General features: G+C 35.7%; 1 non-coding gene across 1 annotated transcript; it reads right to left on the bottom strand.

The window, feature by feature from the left end:
• Positions 1-7,918: 7,918 nt before the first annotated feature.
• Positions 7,919-8,023, bottom strand: LOC129481465 (small nucleolar RNA U13). The gene has a single exon (XR_008657452.1). It is a non-coding gene; the product is annotated as a small nucleolar RNA U13 (small nucleolar RNA).
• Positions 8,024-9,172: the final 1,149 nt, after the last annotated feature.

The raw sequence follows: 9,172 nt of genomic DNA on the forward strand, positions 1-9,172 counted from the left end.
GCCAACATAATGAAACCCTGTCTCTACTAAAAATACAAAAATTAGCTGCACATGGTGGTGTGTGCCTGTAGTCCTAGCTACTCAGGAGGCTGAAGCAGGAGAATTGCTTGAACCCAGGAGGTGGAGGTTGTGGTGAGCCAAGATCGCACCACAGCCCTCCAGCCTGGGCAAGGAGTGAGACTCCCTCTAAAAAAATAAAATAAAATAAAATAACATTCAGAAAGTTCATATCTTTTACATGGAAAAAGTAATCCATCTATATTCAAAATTATTATTTATATGTAAGGACTTACTTCTGTCATTTTATTTATTGATTCCTGGTTGTTTTGTATATCCTTTGTTCTTTTTGTTCTCTCTTGTTGTTTATCATTGTCATTTAGTGGTTTTCTATAGCGGTAACATTTAAGTCCCTTCTCATCCTCATTTTTATGTTTGCTCTACCAGTGGGCTTTATACAGTCATGTGTTTTCATTATGGTACATATTGTCCTTTCGCTTTCACATGTAGAACTCCCTTCAGCATTTCTTATAGGGCCAGTCTAGTGGTTGTGAATTCCCTTAGCTTTTGTTTGTCTGGAAAATATTTTATTTCTCTTTCATTTATGAAGGACATTGCTGCTGGCAGTATTTTCTTTTAGCACTTTGAATACATCATCCAATTTTCTCCTGGCCTGTAAGGTTTCTGATGAAAAATATACTGCTTGTCTGATTGGAGTTCCCTTAAATGTGACTATATGCTTTTTTTCTTGTTTTTAGAATTCTCTCTTTGTCTTTGACTTCTAATAATTTGACTATAATGTGCTATGGAGAAGACATTTTTGAATTGTATCTGTTTGGAGATTTATGAGCTTCCTGTACCTGGATGTCTACATCTCTTGCTAGATTTGGAAAGTTTTCAGATATTGTTTAATTAAATAGGTGTCTATCCCTTTCATTTTTTTCTTTGCCTCCTGGGACACTGATAATTCAAATATTTCATCACTTTACTGTGTACCATCTGTCATGCAGACTTTGTTCATTCTTTTTATTCATTTTTCTTTATTTGTGTCTGGGTTATTTCAAAAGACTTGTCTTCAAGTTTCAAAATTCTTCCATGTAATCCAGTCTATTGCTGAAGCTTTCAAATATATTTTGCATTTATTTAGTGAATTAATTAGTTCTCAGATTTCTTTTTTTTAATGACATCTATTATTTTGGTAAATTTCTCAATTGTATCCTGAATTATTTTTTCTGATTTCTTTGTATTGTTTATTTAAATTGTTTTGTATGTCATTGAGCTTCTTTAATATAATTACTTTTAATTCTTCATTCAGGATTTCATAATTTAAAAAATTGGAATCTGTTGCTGGAAAATTATTGTGTTCCTTTGGAAATGTCATATTTCATTGCTTATTAATTTTTTTGTGTGTCCTTAAGTTGATATCTGCACATCTGTTGTAAAGTCAATTTTTCCAGGTTTTTGAATTTGCTTTCATAGGGGAGGACTTTTTCCTTAAGATATATCTATGACGTTTTGGATAGGGCACTTTGGCCTTAATTCTAGGGGCATGCAGTAGTGTAGTCTTTGTATAATTTTTTAACCCACAGACAGCTTCAGTAGTGTCCATGACTTCCTCAGTAGCTTAGAGTGAAGTTTTTAGTGAAGGCTGTTGTGAAGTTTTTCTGGGGATGGGGATGTGGCAGTTGTGGACTGAAGTTGTACTGAGTGGCAAACTGGGCCCCAGAGTGACGTATACCGGCATTGGTATAAGCAGGTCTGGGCAGGCCAATTCTTAGGTCTCCAGGCAGCTTGCTCACGTGCTGGCAATGGCCACAGTGAGCCAGGTGGGTGGGCGGGTCTTTGGGCCCCTGGGCAGCAGGCATGGTATGGTCAATGGCTGTGGCACTGGCAAGATAATATATTGGCTTCCAAGTGGTCTGTGCTGGTGTTGGCAGTGGCTGCAGTGGTCTGAGTATCAATGTAGTCATTCTTTAGTTCACTTTAATAAATGAGTATAATTTTACCTATCAAAATTTGTTCAAAATAAATATCTCTTATTTGTTTTATCTGCTTTGACATTAAGGATAAAATAATCTTAACCATCTTTTATGTAATGATTAATTCCACTAATATTAATTTACTTAACTGCTGCATCCATATGTCCATGACAATTTATATTCCATAATTCCACATAAGTTTATTTGTAAATAAATGATTAGTACAAAGTCAGCGTAGGTTGGGGAATATGTAGCTTGACATCTAGAAGGAAAATTTGATTCATTTGATTTTCCATGGTGTGGAAGATGTTTGGGTTGCTTACCAGTGTTTCTGGTTTTACTCTGTTTGGCACACGATGTTGGGGGATATTGGTGGGAAAGGGATTGTATTTCCACTCTTTCTTGAAGATTGACGTGATCTTGTGACTCAATTTAGCCAACAAAATCTGAGTAGAAGTGACAAGCAATGCTTCGGTGCAGAAGTACTTACTATCCACATGAGACTGCCCAGCACACTCCTTTGCTGTGGTGACCTCGGGAGCACTACTACAAGGATAGTGCCATGTAATCAATGCAGCTAATCGAAGCAGAGCCCATGCCTTCAGGACACACATTTTCAGGGGGTATGAAGGACTTTGGGTGACTGAGAAACAACACTTTTTTGCACTAAATCTCTGATATTATGGTGATGTTTTCTGTTACTACAGCATAAACCAACCAGTTCTGACAGATATCCATGCATACCACTTTTTTTTCTAATTACGTTGTACTTTAACAGGCAGTCACTCTGTTTTGCCCTCCACACGTTTTTGACTGCACTGCCTTTTGGTAATTAATTCTCTTTTTTTTTCTAAGCACTGTGAAGCTTTGGCATCTTTCCCCTTTTTCACTTGCACTATCTCAGATGAAATGCACTGGACATAATGTCTGGGTTCAATGCTTTCTAATCTACTTGTCCTGGCTCCAAGAAGATAATTTTTTGAAGCATTGGGAGGACATTTTCCCATTTGTTTGATTTTGTGGGTGAACACAGTACACTATAGAAGAAGTGAATGGGATCCCAACTGCACAGCAGAAAAGGACTTTGGAGCTGCTATAAAAATTGAAAACCGGCCGGGCGCGGTGGCTCATACCTGTAATCCCAGCACTTTGGGAGGCCTAGACGGGCGGATCACGAGGTCAAGAGATCGACACCATTATGGCTAACACGGTGAAACCCGCCTCTATTGAAAATACAAAAAAATTAGCCGGGCTTAGTGGTGGGCGCCTGTAGTCCCAGCTACTCGGGAGGCTGAGGCAGGAGAATGGCCTGAGCCCGGGAGGCAGAGCTTGCAGTGAGCCGAGGTCATGGCACTGCACTCCAGCCTGGGCGACAGAGCGAGACTCCGTCTCAAAAAACAAACAAATAAACAAACCAAAAAAACCCAATAAACATTAGGAAATACTATGTGTGTCCGATTTTGATAAACAATGACTGAAGATTTGACATTGTCTCTACTCTAGAAATCCCTGTTCTTGAAAAAATACAGTGAATGAAGCAGTTCTTGTTTTGATGTGGACACTTCCTTGAAATTCTCTCTCTCACAGGGCTTATTTTACGCCATTATAACCCTTGTACTAAAGTGGCCCCTGAAAGAAGAAATTCAAGGCGCTTTAGGGAGGAGGAGAGGCATGGCGGCTCATTTGATGTGAAGCTTTATCAGGTTTTTGGAAATCTTAGTCTGGCATTCCCCAGTTAAAGAAAAGATTATTTCTGAGGGAAAATAAGGGACATTTAAGAATTTTGGAAAAAAAAAAAGCTATCCATTTAATCCATTTATAAAATACCTTCTTCTAGAGCACATTCATTTGCAGTCTAAATGAGACTTGAATTGATCCAGCAAAGAATGTCATTGCAATGCCGGGTTTCAAATACAGAGTGCTGGGTGCTTCTTTCAACTGCAGGTAATGTCATTATATATTGCAATCACTCTGATGGCATCTGCTCATTAGGAATTCATTGAGTGCTCATGTGGCTATAATGCACTTCCATTTGTATTCTGAAACAATTTAGCATTGGGGAACTTAAAAGTCATTTGATCAATCCTGTGTGGAGCTCCTGTTTTCACTCCAGGCAAATTAATGTGAAGATCATTGTAACATATTAAACATCTAATTGTTCATTGATGAAGCAGTAACACTGATGTGTTCATATTTAAAGACATAATATTTCATCGAATTTTGAAGGCATAGAAGTATTTTTCCTAGTTAGATTGAGTGGCAAAGACAGAGGAAGATTAACACTAAAATATGTAAAACTTAACTCATTTTTTTGACATGTTTACCTTCATAGTTTAGGAAAATTGAAGGCATATTATCTATGTGTGGTTTGCTCATAAAATCATATTTTCTCATATATTAAATTTAAAAGTATAATCTTTGTAAATTCAAACAATGCTGAATTTACAGATTAGTCACTTTCTTTCTCTAGTTTTAATGAATTTGCAATGATTCTGAAAGGATTTAAATGCTGTTGAACTTAGGAATTTAATATGTCTTCACATTTTTATGAAACTGTGAAGCCATCAAAGCCTGAAAATAGAAGAAACCTTCAAAGTAATAGTAAAAAACAGGAAAAAATGATGGAAGCTGTACTTTCATAAACTTTACCAGGTTATGCAATAGTGAAAGTACTAATTTTTTTCAGAAGAGAAGTTGATGGAGAGGGGAAAAAAAGGAGAATCCCTCCTCTTTCAAACTCACTACATGCAAATGTTGTCATATGAAATATTTCTTAACAGTCTTGTTTTCAAATGGTGTTAAGAAAGAATGTGTTTTGTCCTGTTAGCATTTTTAATAATTTCCAAAATTCAGAGGTTTTTTCAGATTAAGAGAAGTCTCTCAATTTTTTTTCTTGCTTTTGTGTATTTATAAACATACATTTGAATTTTTGTGTTTTCTAGAAGAATCCAGAAAAGGAGAATATAAATGAAAGGCAGTTTTATACCAAAAAAGGCTAGTCAACATATTTTGTGAGGGGCTATGACTGGCAATATTTCAGTCCATAATATTGGGACAAATACCTGAAATTCTTAAGTGTGAAATTCCAAACCTTTAGAAGAAATTATAATGATGATTTAGTGCAATCTCCTCATCTTACAGATGATGAAACCAAAACCTAGATATCAAATTAAAAGCTATTTTTTACAACATAAGATCTTAGAGATGAGAGCTTAAGAATGACACTAACGGATAGCATACAACAGTTTGAATATTTATTTGATATTATAACTCCAAATACCCCAGCAGAACCTTTCTAAAGCCTTATAATTATTTTAGATTTTCTTATACTTAATTTACATGGTTCCCTAAAGGTAACCAGATTCTAAGTTAACTCAAAGTTGAAGCTTGAAATAAGCATGCAGCTTTATTCACTCATTTATTTATTGAAAATTATCTTTTAAGAACAATGGAGTACTAGGCATTGTTCTAGATATTTGTGATATGTCAGTGCTTATATAAACAAAAAGCTCTGCCCTGGTAGCAAGGACACAGGCAAATAATAATCAACATAATAAATAAGTTGGAAGATAGAAAGTGATTATGCTATGAAAAAAAATAGAGCAGGACGGGGCAATTGGAAGTACGGGATAGGGTTAATATGAAAGACGGCTGCATCTTTAAATGTGGTGGTAAAAGTGGGACTTGTTAAAGGTGACATTTAAGCAAAGATCTGAAGGCAGGGAGGAAGTTAACCAAATGGAAGTGAGTGGAACAACACTCTTGATGAGCGAACAGCCAGCATAAACTCCAGGGTGAGGTTGTGCTTGGTATATTAGAGGAATAGCAAGGAGGCTAGTCTGGAGTGGAGTAACAGACAGGGATGGCAGAAGAAGAAAAAGTCAGAAAGATTGTCAGGTGTCAGACCTTGTGGGACCATGTAAAGAATCTGGCTCACTGTGGTTGAAAGACGAGCTGTTAGAGAGATTAGAATGGAAGAGTGACATAATCTAATATGACGTCTCAAAAAATCATTTTTGGCTGTGTTGAGGACAGCCTCATCTTTAATGTAGAGTTTTACTTCCTCAGGACCTCTTTTCCTTGAACTCTTTTGTTATCTTTTTCCTCTGTAAGAAATGCTTTCCCTGGATGTGGAAGGCTTAGAATAGCTTATGAAGGGTCCCATGACTCTTTGAAAGTCAAGGCTCCTCTTTCTGGGCCTGCAAAGCCTTTGGTGATCTGCTCTGCTGTGGGCTCCACACCTGTTGACCCCTAGCTGTGCTCCTGCTTGGTGGGCCTCTCTAGATTCTTTTCTCACATGGCACCTCTTTTTTATTATTGCTTCTCCTTAGGAGGTGAAAGAAGGGTGGGATTAAAAATATTTAGGATTTAATGTATTTGTCCTGATCCCATCACTTTTGTTTCCGTAATTATAAAAGCAGCATATTTTTAATGTAAAAAATTAGGAAATAGAGGCACACACAAAGTCCTCCCAAAAAAGAAAGTATAATCTTCTCACCCAAAGATAACTTTAACACATTTTTTATATCTTTCCAGAACTCTGTGTGTGTGTGTTTAAATAAAAGGGGTTTCTATTATGCATATGTTTGTAATCTTCTCATTTTACTTAATATATCATGACTGTATACGTTAATAAATATTTCTTTATACCAATGTTGTAATAACTTAGTGCTGTTTCATTATATGAATGTACTATTAGTTATTTAATTGTCACTATATAGTTAGACATTTAGATAGTAATGTAGATAATGTTTGTCCATATATTTAATTTTTCTTTAAAGTAAATATCGAGAATTGGTATTTTAGGTAAGTCAAATGTACACATATTTCTATATTTTTTTATGTATATTGCCACATTGTACTGAGAGTGATAATACCAATTTTTTTATTCACACCAGTACTCTATCAGGCCATTTCCTCCTACCCCAAACCCTTGTGAACACAGGACCAAAAAAAAAAAATTGCAAGTATTAATATGTAAAAAGTTATATATTATTATGTTACTTTTTATTGCTTTGATAATTAACGGCAAATATTTTCAACACCCTGCAGATTTCAACTTAGATACCCTTCTTTCACCTGGAAAGAGTTTCTAATGCCTGCATTCTGGGTTGGCCCCCTTTCATATCATGCCATAGAATTTTGTACTTTAAGTACCACTTGTAATCACCAATTTACTTCTCTTTCTGCTTCACTAGACTTACAGATCTATGAAGGCAGGGATCCTGCTGTCCTGCTCAGTACCAGCCAGTGACTGGCATATCATAGCTTCTGAACAAGTAGGTGTAAGTCCTGGAAACCATAATTTTAAAATAATGAAATAATTTAATTATATCACCAGTGGTTAATATCTTTTTGCCCTTCTTAAAGAAAATATATTTCACTTGCCCGTTTGACCAGCAGAGCAATGACCTTCTTTTTTTCGAATTTCTAGGCATTAGAAACAAATTTGTATATACTAGAATTCTGGAGAATGAATGAATGAATGAATGAATGGATGAATGGAGGCTCTTTCCATTGTCTATTGTATTTATGGTCTCTGGTCAGCTGATGAGAATATACCCCCAACCTCTAGACTGAAAAGTTGATTAAAAACCCCCAGCAAAACAAAACAAAAACACAGGTAAAGAGGAAGTTCATAAATTATGTTTGTTTGATAACTCAAAGTGAATCACATTCTATTTTATAAATTAATTCAACTTCAGAGCTTTATCCATGACTGGGCTTCTAGCCAATTCTTGGCTTTCCAGGTTATCTAGACACTACTTGTGACCTGGCAGTGCTGTTCTAAATAAATAATGTGTTAGGGGATTTCTGTATTGTAAACTACAGATCTTGTTTCTGTTACACAATCTGTGAATTTCCAACTGAATTTCTATGAAAGTCTATTTCAAACCTCAAATGATTAACTACTTTATTAATATATATTTCTTTTTTTTTCAGGTCAGACAGGTAATGTCCCCACATTGTAACTACGTTCAGAGGGTGGCACATCTCACACATGTATGTGAACACCCAATCATCATGCTCATGAACTACAAAAGGATCATATTACTATATACTTCAAATTAATTTTTATGTACCAGAATGTTATTTGGTTGAGCTAATTTAATGAAATTTGTTAATATTTAAACATTAATAAACAGATAAAGAATGTTGGTCATTTTAATATAACTATTGAGAAAGTGAAGAAGTGATTTTAGTAAAAGCCAGTTGGTAACGGGTTTTGATTATTTGGACATCTAAGTTCAATGAATGCAAACAAATTAGAAAGGGGGCAGATGAAGAAATTTAGGAAAAGACTCACAGTTATCTCTCTCTCTTTCTTTCTTTTGTTTTGTGTTTTTTAATTGAGACAGGGTCTCACTCTTTCACCCAGGCTGGTGTGCTGCAGCATGATCTCAGCTCACTGGAACCGCTGCCTCCTGGGTTCAAGTGACTCTCCCACCTCAACTTCACCAGTAGCTGGGACTACACGCATGCGCCACCACGCCTGCTCAATTTTTGTATTTTTGGTAGAGATGGGGTTTTGCCATGTTGGCCAGGCTGGTCTTGAACTCCTGACCTCAAGTGATCTTCCTGCCTTGGCCTCCCAAAGTGCTGGGATTACAGGTGTGAGCCAGTGTGCAAGTCCTCATAGTTATCTCTTAATTACTGGTAAGATGGTTCAAAAGGACTATCTGAAAACAATATAAATAATCTTTTCTTAAAATTATATTTTTAAACATAATGAAGTTATGTTGGGGATTGGGGTTGAATGCAAAGTACTAAAAACAAGACTTTGAAATACTTTTTAAAATAATGCTTTTTATTTATTTCTAGTTTCTACTCCTAATTATCAGACTAAGCAATGACAAGGTTGGTACCTAGAATAGATATAAATTGCACAATTGCATGGTGGATGAATTGTTCTAAAGAGATGACTCTGTTCTCCTGGAAACCTATTTATTTTTCAATTAACAAAGAGTAAAAGGCCTTTTCTGACACTTCTGCTTAAGGGACAGGATAAAAAATATGCCACTTATGCTTGGTAGGTTTAATTAAATGTTTGGTTTGAGCTTATAAGGAACTATGTGTTTTAGCCAGTTCGGATTGTAATAGATAATTAAAAACTCCATTAACAATTAAGTTGGTATTTTAATTTAAAAAAGTATATCTAGCAGCATAAAACCTCTCTGGTACCAAAGTTTTTGACT

Source organism: Symphalangus syndactylus, chromosome 4, assembly GCF_028878055.3.
Source record: "Symphalangus syndactylus isolate Jambi chromosome 4, NHGRI_mSymSyn1-v2.1_pri, whole genome shotgun sequence".
In the NCBI taxonomy this organism is placed as follows: domain Eukaryota; kingdom Metazoa; phylum Chordata; class Mammalia; order Primates; family Hylobatidae; genus Symphalangus; species Symphalangus syndactylus.